Genomic DNA, 18,558 nt, shown 5'->3' on the forward strand with positions numbered 1-18,558 from the left:
ACCAGGGCACATCATAATCAAATAGTTGAAAATCAGAGACAACAAGAAAATCTTAAAAGCATCTAGAGAAAAAAGAAGCATTAAGAGGAACAGAGGGCTGGGCACGGTGGTGCATGCCTGTAATCCCAGCAGCTCGGGAGGCTGAGGTAGGAGGATTATGAGTTCAAAGCCGACCTCAGCAAAAACGAGGTGCTAAACAACTAAGCACATAAAACAAAACAGGACATTTTTTAAGTTAAAAACAAGGCTATTAACCTATGGCTCTAAATCTAGAGAAATACATTTCAAAATGAAACTGACAGATGCCTACAATGCATATGAAAATATTATGCTAAGAAAAGAAGGCAGTCACAAAGACCAGGTCTTGTACGATTGTCTTGTCAGTTAATGTCCAGAACAAGAAAATCTAGAGACAGAATGCAGCTTAGTGTTACCCCAGCTGGGAGCTAGGGGGTGACAGTGACTGCTGAAGGGTACCCCATTTCTTTCTGGGACAATTAAAATGTTCTGAAATTGACTGTGGCGTTGGCTGAACAGCTCCTCGAATGTACTGAGAATCATTGGATTGTACACTTTGAATGAGTGAATTGTATGGTAAGTAAATTATATCTCATCAAAGTTGTTATTTTTTTAATGAAAGCAAAACAAAAGTATTTCAAACAAAGAAAAACTCATTCATTGCCAGCAGGCTTGCATTATAAATTATGTTTAAGAAAATTCTTCCAGCAGAAGCAAAAGGATACTAATGGAAATTTGGATCTACATGAATGAAGAGAGAAAAAAATGGTAAATATGTGAGGGAACATACGCATTTTAAAAATCTCTTTTAATCTTTTAATCAACTGAAGTCAAATCTCAATTATCTTTTAATTGACTGAAGTCAAAAATAATGACATTATAGTATGTGGTTCATAGTGTATGTAGGAATAAAACAGAACAGCAGTAACCCATAAGCCAGGAGAAAAAAAAATGGAAATACATCGTTACAAGGTTCTTACATAATACACAAAGTGGTAAAATAATATTTGAAGACAGACTACGATAATAAATTAAAGATATTGTAAACCCTAGAGAAACCTCTACAAAAACATGTCTTAAAATAGAGATACAGCTTCTAAGTCAACAATGGAGGTAAATATAATAACAGCTTCCACTTCCAAAAACCTCCAGAACCAGAGGAATAACGTGATGGTGACTGCTCTAAATTTTCTTTTTGTCTCAAAAATCTAAGATTGGGAGGCTAAGAAGGCAGAAAACGTTTAATGCCAACAGGCACAGACCAAAAAAGAAAAAAAGAAAAAGCTCCAACAAACACTGCTCTCTCTAGACAAAGGCCAAAGAAAGAGGCGGCCTGGCGAGGCAGAAAACTTTGAGACAATAACCACCCCAGGCAAACACCACGGAAAAAAACTGTGCAAGTCACAGGCTGTACAAGTGTACATTTGCACACAATGTTGTACGGTGAGGCCACACACCCACCCACACTAGCAAAGGCTGGGTGGGGAGCCTAGACTTCCACCCTCAAGACGCTAAAACAAGTTGCTCCCAATACCCTTCCAGGGTGGTGTAGAGAAAGCCAAGTAGGGAGCTAGGAAATATAAGTCACATATTTGAAAGAAAGAAAACTGTATTTGCTGATAACATGATTGTGTATGCAGAAAATCACTTGTACTTCTGTATGTTAACAATGAACTTATGAACTTTAAAATACAATACCATTTAAAATCACTGAAAAAAATGAGGAGTGAATATAACAATATGCATGTTTAAAACTTACACAATGCTAATGAAAGAATTTTTTAAATATTTATTTCTTTATTTTTTAGGTGTAGATGGACACAACACAATGCCTTTATTTTTATGTGGTGCTGAGGATCGAACTCAGGTCCCGCCCGTGCAAGGCAAGCGTTCTTCTGCTGAGCCACAATCTTAGCCCCTGAAAGAATTTTTTTAAAGAATTAAATAAAGCCAGATGTGGTGGTGCATGCCCACAATCCCAGCGGTTTAGGAGGCTGAGGCAAGTTCAAAGCCAGCCTCAGCAACTTAGTGAGTCCCTGAGCAACTTAGTGAGACCCTGTCTCAAAATAAAAAAAATCAGAATGGCTGAGATGTGGCTCAGTGGTTGAGCAATCCTGGGTTCAATCCCTGGTTCAAAAAAAAAAATAAGTGGAGAGATTTATAATGTTCATGGATTGGAGGATTCAATATAGTAAAGATAATAATTCTGATTGGTCATAGTGGTGCATGCTTGTAATTCCAGCCACTCAGGATGCTGAGGCAGAAGGATCTCAAGTTTAAGGCCAACCTGGGCAACTTAGCAAGACCTTATCTCAAAATAAAATAATAATGTCTGAGGATTGAGTCAGTGACAGATCACTTGCCTAGCATGTACAAGACCCTGGGGTTCAATGCCTAGTATTAAAAGAGAAAAAAAAGAGATAATTCTCTCCAAATTGATATGCAGGATTAAGGGGATTACTATCAAAATCCCAGTAAGTCTTTTTATTCATATTGACAAGGTTATTCTAAAATTTATATGGAAATGCAAATTTATTAGAATAGCTAAAATTACATATATGTGTGTGTGCATTGTATATATGAAAAAAATCAGCCTATCCAATTTCAAGAATTATTAGATAGGCACCAGAACTAGCTGCATGGTACCGATGGAAAGATAGAACATCACTGGAATGAACCAGAGAACTCAGAAATAAACCAAATTATTCTCAACTGATTTTTAATAAAGGCATAAAATCAATTCAATGGAGCAAGGTAATCTTTTCAAGAAATAGTGGTGGAACAATTGGACGTCCATAGGCAAAAATAAATAAATTTTAGAAAAACAAATGCAGGGCTGGATTGTAGCTCGGTGGTAAAATGCTTGCCTAGCATGTGTGAGGCACTGGGTTCAATCCTCAGCTTCACATAAAATAAACACATAACTAAAATCAAAGTATAGTGTCCATCTATTTAAAAAAAATTTTTTTAATGCACCTCACTCTCAGTCTCACACCTTATACAAAATGAATCATGGAATTTAAATATCAATTGTAAAGTTATAAAAAAAATCATTAAAGAAGGTCTGGGGATATAACTCAGTTGGTAGAATGCTTGCTATGCATGCCCAGGGCCCTGAATTCAATCCCCAGCACCATAAAAAGAAAAAAAAAATATTAAAGAGATTTTGGACTAAGCAAAGAGTTCTTAGACTTGACACAAAAAGCTTGATCTATAAAAGGAAACATGGATGAATTGAATTTCTTCAAAATAAAAATATACCCTCTGTGAAAGACTCTAAGAGAATAAAAAGAAAAAGCAGAGAGAAAGAAAATATTTGCAAACCACATATCCAAGGGAGGACTAGTACCTAGAATATACAATAAACTCTCAAAACTCAACAGTAAAAAAGCCAACAATTTAATTAGAACAGGGCAAAAGACATAAAGAGTTATTTCACTGAAGGAAGATACACTAGTGACAAATAAGAACTTGAAGTGTATCGACATATTCGCCATTAGGGAAGTAAAACTAAAATCACAATGAGATATCACTCCACTAATCATGCTGAGTAAAGTAAGCCAATCCCAAAAGACTCCACATGGTACAATCCCATTTATATAACATTCTTGAATAATATATGAACAATAGAGAAAATCAATTAAATCAAACTCATTCTTTAAAAAATACATAAAGACATAAAAAATTGATTAACCACCAGCCACACTGATGAAGACAAAAAGAGAAAAGACCTATTTTACCAATTTGAAGTACAAAAATCCTACAGCTATTAAAAGAATAAGAGCTGGGCGCAGTTGCCCACACCTGTAATCCCAGAGGAGTTGGAGGCTGAAGCAAGAGGATTGGGAGTTCAAATCCAGCCTCAGCAAAAGCGAGGAGCTAAGCAACTCAGTGAGACCTTATTTCTAAATAAAATGCAAAATAGGGTTGGGGTGTGGCTCAGTGGTTGAGCGCCCCTGAGTTCAATCCCTTGTACCCCCCCCCCGCAAAAAAAATTAGAAGAATAAGAAAATATTATGAATAATTCCATGCCAACAAATCCAACAATTCAGATAAAATGGATAAGTTCCTTGAAAAATATAAACAACTAATGCTCACTCAAAAATCGATAACCAAGACACCCCTGAATCTATTTAAAGAAATAGTTTGAAGTTTGAAGTCTTCCTACAAAAAAAAAAAAAAAAACACTCCAGGCTCAGATAACATAACTGGTGAATTCTACCAAACATGTAAAGCAAAAATATTAGCATTTCTACACAAACTCCTCCAGAATATTTTTTTAAACTTGATTCAGTATAGGAGGCAATCATTAGCCTTATAAAAATAATAGATAACAAAATTCAAAAAATAAATTACAGACCAAAACTCCTCATTGACATAAACACATAAAATATTTCCCTCCCCTTTTGGTACTGGGGATTGAACTCAGGTGCACTTAATCCTTGAGCTACATCCCCAGCCTGCTTTATATTTTATTTAGAGACTTGATAAGTTGTGGCTTGCTAAGTTGCTTAGAGCCTTGCTAAATTGCTGAGACTGGCTTTGAATTCACAATCCTCCTGCCTCAGCCTCCCAAACCACTGGGATTACAGGCATGCACCACTGCACCCATCCTAGACACAAATAATCTTTAACAGAAGTTTAGTGATATATAGAAAGCTATGACTAAATTAGCTCATTCCTGGAATATAAGGTTGCTGAAACATTAGATAGCAAAACCACGTGATCATTTCAAAAAGTACAAGAAAGCATTTGACAAAACTCAACACCCAGTGGTTAAAAAACTCTGTTATCTAAGAATAGAACTTCCTCAATCTGATAAAGAGTGTCTATTTTGAGAACCACACTCAATGTAGGCAATATTTCTGATCACATCACTTCTATTTAACATTTTACTGGCCAGTGCAATGAAATAAGGAAAAAGAAATAAAGGCATACATCGTATAAAAGAAAAAGTCAAATTCTCTTTATTCTTGAGATACAATAATTTAGAAAATCACAATGAACCTACAAAAAAGATAGTAGAACAAATAAGCAATTTAGCAAAATTGCAATTTATAAAGTCAGTATACAAAAATTAACTGTGTTTTATATACCACATAGAATAATCAGAATTTGAATTTTTAAAAATGCCACTTATGAAGCTGGGGGATGTAGCTCAGTGGTAGAGTACTTGCCTGGCATGTGTGGGCCCCTGGGTTTGATTCCCAGTACTAAAATAAATAAATGAATAGTTAAGAATATAAAAATAAAAATGCTACTTGCAATGGCAAAAAGCTAAAAAAAAAACAAACCTTGGAATCAACTTAATAAAATGTACAGATCTCTACCCTGAAAACTATGAAATATGGTGAAAAGAATATAAGATCTAACTAAATGGAAGACATACAATGTTCATGGATAACAGAAAGCAATGTTTTAAAGTTGTTGATTATCCTGAAGTTGATTTGCAGATTAAATAGAATCCTGGTGGTAACTTCATCAATACTTGGGGCAGAAATTAACCTAGAAAAAGAACAAGTATGGAACACACATGTTACTTGTTTTCAGGGTTTACTAAAGTCATTTTGATCAAAATGTTAACAAAAAGATAAGCATATGTAGCAATAAAACAGAATAGAATCCAGAAATATACCAACACACATGTAGTCATTTGATTTTTGATAAAGCTGCTAAAGTAAATCATTGGCAAAGGATTTTTCCCCCATCAGATACCACTGCAACAGTTGAATATATAGAAAAAAAAAAAGAACCTTAGCCTTACTTCACACCAAACACAAAAATTATCCCAAAAAGTTTATTAAAGCCTAAACTTGAGAGTTAATCATATAAGACTTCTAGAAGTATAAAAAAAAAATAGAAATTCTTGAGATAGGCAAAAATTTGTGACCACAAGTTCTTACAAACACAAAGCATAAAGAAAAAATTAATAAATAAGACTTCATCAAAATGATAACTAAAAGACATGAAAATGTACTCAATGTTAATCATTAAGGGAATGCAAATTTAAATCACACTGAAACACCACTAACAAAATGCTTTAAAGGGGATAAATGAAGATTTATCATACTAACTATATAGATATATCTCAAAACCATGTTAAGTTAAAAAAAAAAGAAAGAAAATATATATGAAATTCTACAACAGACAAAAGTTTAATGATAGAAAGCAGACTAATAGGTACCAGTTTCCTGGTCTACAAAGTGGGGAAGTCGTCTCCCTAACTACCTACCTACTCATCAGGCTGTTGCAAGGATTAAATGAAAATTAAATAAAATAATAACCTCTATGGAACACAGTATCTTGCACATCAAAATTGTTAGCTATATTTTAAAAGAAGTGTCATTATTGCGGCAGAGCTGCTAAGGCTCACTGGTTGAGCTGACCTCTTCTTCCTGGACACATTGCTGGACCCCACTTCCAGACTCCAGGCATCTAGCAGGATTACACAACCAGTTCTCACCACCAGGATGGGGATGAAAGTGACGTGTGTTACTTACAGACCAGGCAGCTCAGGGCAAGTTGTCTTCCCCATGTTTCCCTTTCTTTGCTGGGCACTGGAGAAGATTTAGCCGAGAACTCTGAGCCCCTAGAGGAGGCTACAGGAGTACACAAAGCAGGGCTGGGCCTATTGCCCTGGACTGTGAAATTAGCAAAACACAAACTTTCTTGTGTTAAGCCATAGAGCCACAGAGAGCTGGGTTTTTATTTTTGTTGTCATTAACTCATTAGTGTAACTAATCCATCATGGCCACGCAGTGCACACCCACAGACAGCACTGCTCTAACCTTACCCTTCCTGCACTGAACACAACTCCTCACAAGCCTTAGTTCGTGGCACACCAGTTCCCGGCTCTGTTGTTTCCATTTCTGGCCTCAAGCTTGAATCTCCATCTTTGCTTCCTGAGTCTAAAATCATCCATGAGCACAATCCCCACTGATCATCCAAGCTGTAGGGTAGCACATCTTAATCTCTTGGCAGTGAGGCTTGATAGAGCAAATGCAGTCTAGTGTTTCAAAGTTACAGACTGAAAAGTATGACTTGGACTATGTGACTCCGTCTCTAAGTCTCAGTTTCACCATCTCCAAGACGGGGATCCTATTGACTTCTGCAGTATTTTCGTGGAGATGAAAGTTGGCGATGGATGTGTAAAAGGGCCCCACTCCCTGTGAAAGACACAAGTCTCTCAGGAGACCCAAACTCCTTTGCTTGTTCCCAAGAGCTGACCAGGCCCAGGAGCCAGCCTACAACGCACAGCAGGGTGAACAGGTAGAGAGATGCCCTCCTGGCTCCAGTAGGAATAGCATCTGCTTATCTCTCTTCCCTGTATCCATAGAGATAAAATCATAGACTTCTTATTGGAAATACTCTGAAACCTCCTCTAAATCACACACTGACGACAGCACCACAACACAACAATCATCCAGGGACACTAGTTAAAATCCGTTGGATTTATTATACTGTATGCTCCCCAGGACAAAGCCAAAATGCTAGAAGCACATTTTATTTTCACAACAATTCTATGAGGTGCATAGTCTACAGATGAGGGAAATAAGGTTTAGAGAGATTAAGCAACCATTGGAAAGTCACACAGCTACCAGGTAACTGAGCTAGAAAATTAATTAATTCATATGTTCAATCTTTCACTGATTTAGTCAACAAATTTTTTCTGCCATCTGCTCCATCCCAGGTCTTACACTGGGACCGAAGACCCAAAGATGCAGGACGATAGAGTCTGCAAGGTGCTCAGGGGAAAAGGAACCACGACCCATGAGCTCCAGTCCTTCTCTAATCCCCTCCCGGAGCTCTGTCGCCTCCAAGAGCCACAAACCCTAACACCAGCCCAGAGACGTTTCCTGAGGCTGCTATTTTCCTTGGCCCCCAAGTTGGGAGACTGTATGTTCAAAGAGGTGGAAAACAAGACAGCGGCTGGGGGTAAGGAGAGAGCAGGCCCGCCTCCCCCGAACCTGCCTGTCCAGGGTGGAAACAGGGAGCAGAGGGGGCTGTCCTCCCACCTACCCACCAGCCCATCCAAGCCATTGTTCCCTTGTTGTGACAAGGGGTTCGGCTGGGCCCACGGACGGGACTGCGGGCTTCCTCGCCAGCCCGAGGTGCTTGGACAGCTGGAGGAAACAGACGGCCCGCTCAGCCCTCCACTCCAACAACAACAGGCTGCCCGCCACTGGCTGCCCCACCAGGGGGCTGGCCTGGAGCCAGCCAGGCCACCCCACTCCGCCCCACCACTGGCAAAACATGTTTTCTTGTTTTCTGAGGGGGAGGAGGAGGCCCGTACCCATCCTGAGCAAACACGGGAGCTGATAAGCACAGACAGGGGTCTGGCTGCCAGGCTGCCAGCTGGGGCTGCTGTCAGGGCCAGGGCCAGGCCGAGCCCAGAGGTCACTCAGGCCAGCCTGCCAGGTTCAGAGTAGGGTGAGGGAAGAGAAAGCTCCTTGCCACTCAGGGGGAAAAACACCCAACCCAAGTCTTTCCTCACTGAAAAGAGAAGGGCCCAGAGGTGGCCAGATTGCAGGGACAATCACTGACCCCAGCAGCACAGAGGCCAGCCTTGAGAGCTGCAATGTCCTACTCGGTGCCTGCTCTTAGCCAGCCTCTCTGTCCCTCCCCTCCCCAGGAACACCATTATCAGTGCTCCTAGAGAACATGAGAAATCAGGATTGCTGCCCATCAGCTTTTTCAGAAAGGTTAAATGACTATTCAAGGTCACACGGCAATTGGTGCCCTTGGGATATAAGTCCACAGCTGCCTGTCAAGTCCATGTTCTTTTGCCATGCCCTGTCCAGTCCCACCACAGCCCACCATATTTGTAAGGGTCTTTGCTTTATCAGACTTAAGTTATTAATGTCCTAGAGATGTGGTGGGAGCATTATCAACCTGCCTTATCTAGATCTCATTTTTTGTCAGGAAGCTCACAACAGACAAGTTTGGTTAGAGTCTCACGAGATCCTCCCAGAGTAGGAAATAAAGATTTGTACCCAAAGGGTTTGTTTGAGAATTGGTCCCCAGGAAGCTTCCATAAAGCAACAGAGACAAGGAAGAGAGGGAACCAAGGGAGAAGGGGCTGCTGGGAGTAACTGGGGTCTATGCCTCTGGGGGCCTCTGGGGGCCTCTGGGAAGACAGCACAGAGCAGACCTACGCCTCAGGACACAAGGAAGCTGGACTATGAATCCACACTTGTGCCTGTCCTTGACCAAGGGCTGTTCCTGGCTCCCTACTCTCCCGGCTCCCAGGCTGCCCCGTGAGTGGGCCAAGCAAGCCCCTGCGGCCAGTCCTCAGGCACAGAGCAGCCAGTTCACAGCATGAGTGGAAGGACCTGTGCCGGGCTGTGGCTGAGGCAGTGACACCTGCTGCAGTCGATGCAGTAGGGAGCTCCGCCCCAACTTGGCCGAAGAAACTCTTGTTCCTCAGGCCACACCAGCCCATGCCCTGCACACACGGGGACTCTCGTCAGCTCTGAGGCAGAGGATGCTGTCCCTCCCAGGGTCACAGCCCCTGCAGCCAACCCACAGGCTCTGAACCCCACCAGGAAATGACAAGTCTTGCCATCTTGGCCAACCTGACCTGTCCAGAGAGAGTCCCTAGGAGTCTTCCTCTGCCTTCCATTCCCATCCATGACCTCCCCTCTGAAAGGCTGGCTGGTGTTTATTTATTTATTTTCTCTTTTTGGAGAAACGTCATAATACTACTGTCCAATAATCAGTCCCCAAATACCCTTCACCATGTCCTCCTTGAGGAATCCAGACCCCTCTGGCCCACTGGCTAGTGCCACCATGTCCATGTACACAGAGTGCTGAGTGCCTAGCAAGGCCACACCAGGCACTTCTCTGCACAAAGAAAAGCCCTGGAAGTCCAGTGGTTTGTCTGACTTTAAGAGGGCACGCTATCTTTCAATTCCAACTCTTTGGAAAAAAAGGGACTGTGTGTCCTGTTACAGAGGTTTAAAGCAGATGCCAGGAAGAGGCGCTCTAGTCTGTTTTGGTCCTGTGGTTTGCATGGGTGCAGCACCCCAGGTGTGGGGTGTTTACGGGAAGCCCTGTCTGTGGTACCTTTGGAAAGAATAGTAAGGTGACTGAAACTCAGTCTGCTCTTTATTGTCAGCATCCAGAGAATATTAGTGATTGTTATGGTTTGGATGTGAGGTGTCCCCCAAAAGCTCACATGTGAGACAATGCAAGAAAGATCAGAGGTGAAATGATTGGGCCATCAGAAGCTTAATCCAATCAGTGTAATGCTCACCTGATGGGATTAATTAACTGAAGGCAGTTGGGGTGTGGCTGTAGGAGGTGGGCATTGGGGGCGTGGCTTGGGGGTATACATTTGTACCTGGAGAGTAGAGATCTGGTTGTCTCTGCATTCTGATCATCATGTGAGCCGCTTCCCTCCTCCAATACTCCTTGATGCCCTGCCTTACCTGGAGCCCCAAGGAATGGAGTCAGCTACCTATGGACTGAGACCTCTGAAACTTTGAGCCCCCAAATAAACTTTTTCTCCTCCACAATTGTTCCGGTGGGGTCATTGAGTCACAGCAGCAAAAAAGCTGAGTAAAACACTGATAAAACATACCCCCCGTCAGGTGGGGCTACTCCTACCACAGCCCATCATGCACCACTGCACGCCCCTCGAAGCTTGTAACGCTGGCAGACATTATGAACCAATCGGCTCTCCCACGGAAGTAAGATGCTGCCTCCATAGAATACTCTAAGCAGCAACATTCTGAGCTGGCCTCAGAAATGATCCCTGGTACCTAACATACCTAGGACCTAAAGGATGAGTCCTTAGGTCCCTGATGAGTCCACATATCCCTTCTCTGGGCTCGTGATCTAGCCTGGACCCCATCCTCTCAAGCTTAGTCCAACTCCCACCCACCTCTTCATTTCACAGCCCTTGCCCATCTTCCCATGTGTCCTCAGCTCTATTTTTGCTCCATCCACCTGTTTCCTGTCCCCAGGCCCTGTCCTGGGAATCCAATCCAAACAGGCTAGACCTCCTGCTACTCTAACCCTGGGCAGAGCTCTGCCTCTGTCAGATAGCATAGCCCCGCAGGGAGCCCTGGAAGATGACTTCTCACCTATGCATTGTGTCATCAATTCAACCTTGAACCTGCGGGGAATCCCCCACCGGGAGGCTGGGCCTTCAGCTCTTCCCGATAGCTGAAGTTATATCATGGTTTCCCTTATGGGTTTCGTGTCTTCCCTTCTGCTGGAAAGTGAACTTCAGGTAGGTAGAGTTCTGGTCCATCTCATTCCCAACTGCATCCCCAGGACCCAGAACAGAGCCTAGTTGCAGTCGGCATTCAGTAGCTATCAAGTAGGTGGAGAAGTCAAGGAATTCTCAGCCTCACAGGCCCTGGGGCAGCATCGACTCTCAAAAACTCCCACCGGATCTTAGCCCCTGACTTCCTTTCCAGAAAACTGGCCCTTCAGGCCACAGAGGACCACAAGCTCTTCTGCAGCCCCTGCCATGGCTCTGCTGCTACCTGTGCTCTCTGGTTTTCTGGAACCTGGGTCTTACCCCACCTGTCAAACCAATCAGCAGTCCCAGGAATGGGGTTGTGGCTTAGTGGTAGAGCTCTTGCCTAGCATATGTGAGGCCCTGGGATCAATCCTCAACACCACATATAAATAAATAAATAAATAAAGGTATTATGTCCAAGTACAACTAAAAAATAAATTTTTTTAAAAAATCTCTCTCCAATTCAATTCTGGGGACCAATTCACAGATTCACACCATCTCATTCCTAGGCCCATCTGCATGTTCAACTAAGTGTGTACCAAGCACTTCAAAGTCCAAAACATGAAGCCTTTTCTCTGTCTCTGCTTGCACAGGACAAGAAACCCTCAGTTCTTAGAAGCCTTGCTCTTCCTCATCCCCTAGGTTGAAACAGCTGCTGAATCGAGAGTGTTTTATTTCCTTGGAGTCAGGCCTCATTCTCCAGGAGTGGCTCTGAACCTGAGGCCTGGATCCCTCTTACAGTTACACCTCTCCATTCCTTCCTCCACACTAGCTGCGAAACTCCATCCACGGGTCTTCCACTTGAGAGTTACCCAGCACCGGCTCTGTTCCAAGAACTGTGCCAAGAATTAGGAGAGAAAAGGCATGGTCCCTGGTGAGGGGGCTTGTGGTCCTAGCACAGGGATCCTTGTTGGGTGCCTCCTGGACCAGGTACTTTATTTCATAAATATCTCAAATCCTTGTAATGAACTGTGGAGTTTTACTGCCTCCATTTACAGATGAGGACATTGAGGCTCAGAAAGTTCAAGTGACTTGCCCGGGCTCTGCCTCATACATGGCAACATTTGGCTGTTGGTTCCAAAACCCAGGCTCGTGCTGCTATGTCCCTCCCCTGATCAAAATGTTAGCAGCAATCAGCATGAAAGTCCATCTCTATATGGACTCATACGTGCCCCAGGATTTCCCACACCCCTTGAGCTGTTCCTCTAGCCTAGGATGGCCTTCCACCCATCTGGACCTGCACCCTCCTAAAGCCCAGGCTCAGGAGCTCCAGAACTCTTCTTTTCTACTATGATTTTCCACTGTTCTCTGCTAGGCCCTCCGGGCAGGCCCAGGCTGGTCCTCCATGTTGGTGTTAGTGGTCCTGGGAAACAGACCAAGTGTGACCCATCTCTGGATTCCCCTGCTGCATGCCATAGAAGGCCTGTACTCAGAAACTGTGGGACCAGACAAATTGGTTTGTATTGGCTAGGATTGCATTGCTGACAAAAGAGGAAAACAGGCAACAAATGTTGCCATGTATGAGACATTTCTTGGGATAGAAATTGCTTGTGTAGATTCATTTAACCATTATTTCTTAGCACCCACAATGAGCTCAGTCAGGATTCTTGGTTGTAAGTAACAGAACAAACTCAAGCCAACCTATGTCATAAAAATATTAGAGGATATAGAATATCCATAGGAAGGCTTCCAGTGAAACTCGGAGAACAATCAGGAATCCAGGGAGGCGTGGCAGCAGGAGCTCAGCTGAGGTGACATTGTGGACAAATAATGCATGCAGAATGCCATTTCAGCGCTCCTGTGTGCCTATGGACATGGCCTCTCTGAATGAATCCTCCACTGTCCCTTCGTCTCTGGGTCATTCCCTCCAGATTCAAAGTCCTAAGCCTCGACTATATGTGCCTGCCCAAGTAGCCAGAAGGGGGAGGAGGAAACACATTGGTCCCTTTGACCTCTGTGGTGAGAAGGAGAGCTCTGCTTCCCTCCAACATGCAAAGGAGGTATCTCAAAACAAAGAGGGACTCTGGGGTGCTGGGCAGCCAAAATTATATGACAAAAGTCAGCAATAGTTCAGAGCCTCTGAGGGCTGGTATTTTGGAGGGAGAGTGAGGAGAGGACCTTAGAGAGCACCTGTTCCCACATTTCCCCACGTGTCAGCAATGGAACCATGAGGTCGGGAGTATGAGAACAACTCCGGGGCCAACAAGTCAAGTGAGGAATGCTGGCGACCTTGGATTTCTTCCTAGAGCTGTGCAATGCAAGGTGCAGAGATCCTCAGCTGCTCTCTGGTTCACTTGAGCACACAGCCCTGTTTTAGAGAAGGTTCTGCAGGCCTAACAACCAGCCCACCACACAGAGGGAAACCCCACTGACCCAACCCTCCCAGGGAAACTAGGAACTCTGCTGGCCTTACTAGGTTCCTGGCCCCCTGATTGGCAGCCTAGGACTCATGGAAAGGAACAATTCCCAGGAGGAGACAGCAAAGATGGAGGTAGGGACTTGGGCCCAAAGAACCAAGCAGACCCTCTCCAATCTGGCACCGCCTCCCCTTCTGTCTGCCGACATGAGCTCACCCTCCAGGTGCAGCTGAACAATGCGCTCTCCCTGTGCTTCAGGGCCCACTTCCACCCTCAGAAAACCCTTTCCCAGGGAGAGGACAATGGTATGGGCAGCACTGGGCGACCAGACCAGCTCCCCAGCTGCTTCAGCAGCCAGAAGGAAGGAGCTGGATGCCCAGCAATTCACAGGTGCTCAGGCCTCTGGCTGTGAAGCAGGGACTTTGGACCCTAGTCTTGGTTCTACAGCACAGCTGTGTGACCTTGGGGAAAAGCAGTTAATTCTCTGAGCCTTGGCTTCTTCTGCTGGTGGGTGAAAGGATCCAGTAAAGTGTGAAGCATTCTTTAGATGTGGAAAGTTATTGCCATATTGAAGATCAAATAAGAAACTAATGTTCCTCTTTTCCTAATGAAAGCTCCTGAAAAAAGACCTCTCAGGTCACTCAAACAGCAGGGGACTTCTCCTAAAGGAGGTGTCTCCTGTTTGGTTAAGTTTGGCAGGTCCATGACCAGCTAAGAAATGGAAATAGGACAGGATAACACCAGAGTATTCTTTCTAGAAATGCAATATTGTCGGAGCACTGTTCACATGCCAGGCCCGTCACACACGTTGATACACGCTGTGCCAACTTGAGCCTTCATCTCTTCACCCTAGCTCAATGGTCATCTGATGGATTTCTATTTCTCCTTCAAAGTTCAGATTAGGCATCTCCTCCTCAGGAAGCTTCCCAGCCCCTTCTCTCTCCCGGCTATCAGGGGTCTTCTCTGTGCTCTGACCGCACAGACCCTCATCACTGACCCTCCTGACCTGGAATAACTCTCCCCTGTTGGTACACCTGTCTCCTCCAATAGATTGTTCATGATTTAAAGGCTACAGGCCTGTGGGCCTGGCCTGGCACACATAGGTTGAGTGAATGATTGTGTAATCCACTTTGGTCTCCTCCTGTCCAGGGTGACCTTTGCTTTTACCTCATGTCAACCCTTGAAGTGAGATTCCACATTTCCACCCTCCCCCAAAGAAAATGCAATCCACAAAGCGCCCGAGAACTGGAAGTTTTGTAAGTAAGACAGAAGCACACCCCTCAGCAAGAACCCCAAATGCTCATTAGATACATTTATTCCCCACGCTCCTTGCCACCATTTAGTCCTTAGGGGTGGGCAGAATAATGCTCCCACCCCAAGATGTCCATGTCCTAGTCCCTAGAACCTGGGACTATGTTAGGTTACAAGGCAAATGAGAATTAAGAACTGGGCTTGACGGCACATGCTTGAAATACCAAAGACTTAGAAGGCTGAGGCAGGGGGATGGCAAGTTTGGGGCCAGCCTCAGCAACTGAGAGAGACCCTGTCTCAAAACAAAAAAAAATGGAAGAAAAAAGTGAGAGATGTATCTCAGCCATAGAGCACTTGCCTAGCATGCACAAGGCCCTGCATTCAATCTATAGAACCTCTCCTCCATAAAAAGAGAATGAAGGTTCAGTTGACATTTAGAAGGAAAATATCTTTTGGGGGGTTGTCAAAGGAGCCATTAAAAGTATAAAAAGAGCCAGTGCAGTGACCCACACCAGTAATCCCAACGGCTTGGGAGGTTGAGGCAGGAGGATCTCAAGTTCAAAGCCAGCCTTAGCAAAAATGTGAGGCACTAAGCAACTCAGTGAGAGCCCGTCTCTAAATAAAATACAAAAAAGGAATGGGGATGTGGCTCAGTGGTCAATTGCCTCTGAATTCAATCCCCAGTGCCCTCCTCAAAAAAAGTATAAAATGAATGTGGTAGCATACACCTATAATCCCAGTGGCTCAGGAGGCTGAGGCAGGAGGATCCCAAGTTCAAAACTAGCCTCAGCAACTCAGTGAGACCCTGTCTCTAAATCTCTAAATAAAATATAAAAAAAGGGCTGGGGATGTGGCTCAGCAGTAGAGAGCCCTGGAGTCAGCTTTAAAGATAGAGAAAGGTAACCACGTACCAAAGAATGTAGGAGCCTCTCCCGAAGAGGCAGGGAAACGGGCCCTTCCTGAGAGCCTTCAGCCTGCTGACACCTTCACCTTAGCCCAGTGATATTCATTTCAGAATTATGACCTCCAGAACTGTAAGATAAGAAATTGTACTGTTCTTACAGTAATCAATCCTGCTTAAGGCCATTAAGTGTGTTGTGATTTGTTTCAGCAGTGACTGGAAACTAACACACACATCTCCTTCTTGCCCTTGCCCCCTTCCCTACCCAGACTGCCCCATCTCAAGCAATTCAGCTCTGGCCCAGAAGTGGCATAACACTCAACTAAACAAAAGCCTTGCAGTTACTCCTTAAATAAAGGCAGTTGAGGGCCTGAGGTATAGCTCAGTGACAGAGCACTTATCTAGCATAAGAGCCAGGGTACCACTTACCTAGCATGCTCAAGAGCCAAGGTACCATTCCAAGCACCACTAAATAAATAAATAAAGACAGGTTAGCAACCATCTCTTGTTACTCAAGGATATAGCTTTTGACAATAGAGCTTCCACCCTAGTGATTAGTCAAAGTATCCTTTCCAAAAATAGTTTTCTCCCTGGGGGATGTACCAGTAAATGCAATTTCTCCATCTCAGCACTAGTGAAATAACAATATAGATGACATTTGAGAGTACTTGTGATGGTCAGGCACTGCTGTCAGTACTTTATACCTGTTAACTCTTTTAATTATCCCAACAACTCAAGGAAGCAAGTGCTAGCTTATCCCCATCTTACAGTGGAGGCACCTGAGACCCAAAGAGGTCAAGTGACTCACCTGAGGTCACACAGCTAAGATTGCAACTCAGGCTGTCTGGCTGCACAGTCAGGTTCTTAACTGTTACAGGTGCTGCCTCCCTTCATGTGAGTAAATGAATAACAGAGGTAAACATGGACACACGTGTGATGTATGTCTCTGTGTTCCGATGCAGAGAAACACTGTCATTAAGTCAGGGTGAGGGCCCTTGGTCCAGCTAGGGAGGAGGGACCTAGCTCATCCACAGAGCACCTTCCTCAGAGTCCCTCCTGCACATGGCTCTGGGGATGGGGAGAGAAAGGATAAGAGAAAGCTGTTGAAGGGGTGGCACTGAGCTAAGCTCTGGAGGATCTGTTAGGTCACCATCGAGTGAAAGGTGGCAAAGACATTGAGTCAAAATGATCCTGAGGCCTGAAAGAGAAACAGAGTCAGGACAGAGACACAGAGACAGAGATACACCCGCTACTGATTGTAGAGGCAGAGAAAAATCCACAAAAAAGAAAGGCAAAGAACAGCTGAATGTGTCGTGACAGGCTGCTCCTGGCCCAACCTCCCTCCAGTTCTGGGACAGAAAATAGCCTGGCTGACCCGTAGTGTACAAAGCATTTCCTGTGTAGCCCTGGGGACCCCTGAGCTAGACTTTCTCAGGGGTGGGGCTGGGTGGGGGTGGGGTGAGGGCAGAAGAGGAGGGGCAAACCCTGCTGGGCCTGGACAAACTCTCCAGCACCAGAGTGGCTGAGGATGGGAGGAAGTGCTGTCCTGTATTGGGCCATGTGTGCCCACAGGCATGCACGTGGCCGTTTGTGCTCCTACGGGAGATGGAACCTTCATTGTGTGTGTGACTAGGTTCTATGTGTCTTTCTGTGGAAAATGACAGCAGGTCATACTGGCTGCTTCACAGGAGGGAGTTCTGAGAGCCACGTTCACAGCCCTCTCCTCTGGCTTCAGCTCCTCTGGGCTCCAGCCTTGAAGTTCAACTTCCAGCTGATCCTGACTCTGCCTGGTCCCCAAGGTCCCCTGGTCCTCTGTGTGCTCCTTTCATGGGTCAGTGATCTTGTGCTGGGGATGGAGTGATGCAGCCCGAACTTTCACTGAGGGCCTTTCCCAGGAAACAGGAGGAGGGGCTTAGGGACAGTTGGGCCTGGCTCCCAGAACCCAGAACACCTGACTGGGGAGGACACCTCCTCTCAGGAAGATTTCAAACATCTCCAAGACCTTGGCCTAGCCCTTTCTCCCTCCCCTTTGTTTAGTCGCTGTCCCCGTGTTACTTTTCAGCTGAACTCTTGAAGCCGGCTCTCCCCTTCCTGCCTTTAGTCTACCCTCCAACCCTGGGAGATTCGTTATCATTCCAACATAGGGAGAGGCCTTTGAGCCAGAGCACGAGTGTTTCCTATCTGATGGGCCTGCTGTCTGGCGCATCCTGGCAGAGGCTGAGTGCCGGCCTTCCTGCCAGGAGGAAAGCCGGTTTTCACTTTCAGCGGGATAGACACGCACACTGCAGGGGGCAGCACAGGTGAAACACTGGTTTTCAGGACTCTAGAAATTTCCAGCCTCTTTCTCCCCTCTCAAGTCTGAGGTCTCCTGTCCACACCTCAGCCAGGAGGCCCTCTCCCTGGCCTTTTGTCTTAAGACAGTGACATATTACCACCGGCCGGGATCTTTGATTTCACCACAGCCCCCTCACCAACCTCTCCCTAAGAGACTACACAAGAGCTACTGGCTGGGAGAACCCTGCTTTCTTCTGGCCAAGCCGTGCCAGGGATCCCTAACCTTCTGAGTGGGCACCTCTGGTTCCCAGAAGCTATACAAGTTGGAAATGATGGCCCCTGCCTTCCCAGAAGAACGCCATTGAACTCTAGGATTCAGGAAAGGGAACCAACATTCTCTGAGCCCCTTCGTGTATCTCCCTTAATCGACACAGCGATCTGAAAAGGAATTGCATTCCTGGCAAAGAGGGTTTTCTGGACAAGGTTAAACTGGGATTCAGAGTCAG

Source organism: Ictidomys tridecemlineatus, chromosome 11 (assembly GCF_052094955.1).
Source record: "Ictidomys tridecemlineatus isolate mIctTri1 chromosome 11, mIctTri1.hap1, whole genome shotgun sequence".
NCBI classification, from domain to species: domain Eukaryota; kingdom Metazoa; phylum Chordata; class Mammalia; order Rodentia; family Sciuridae; genus Ictidomys; species Ictidomys tridecemlineatus.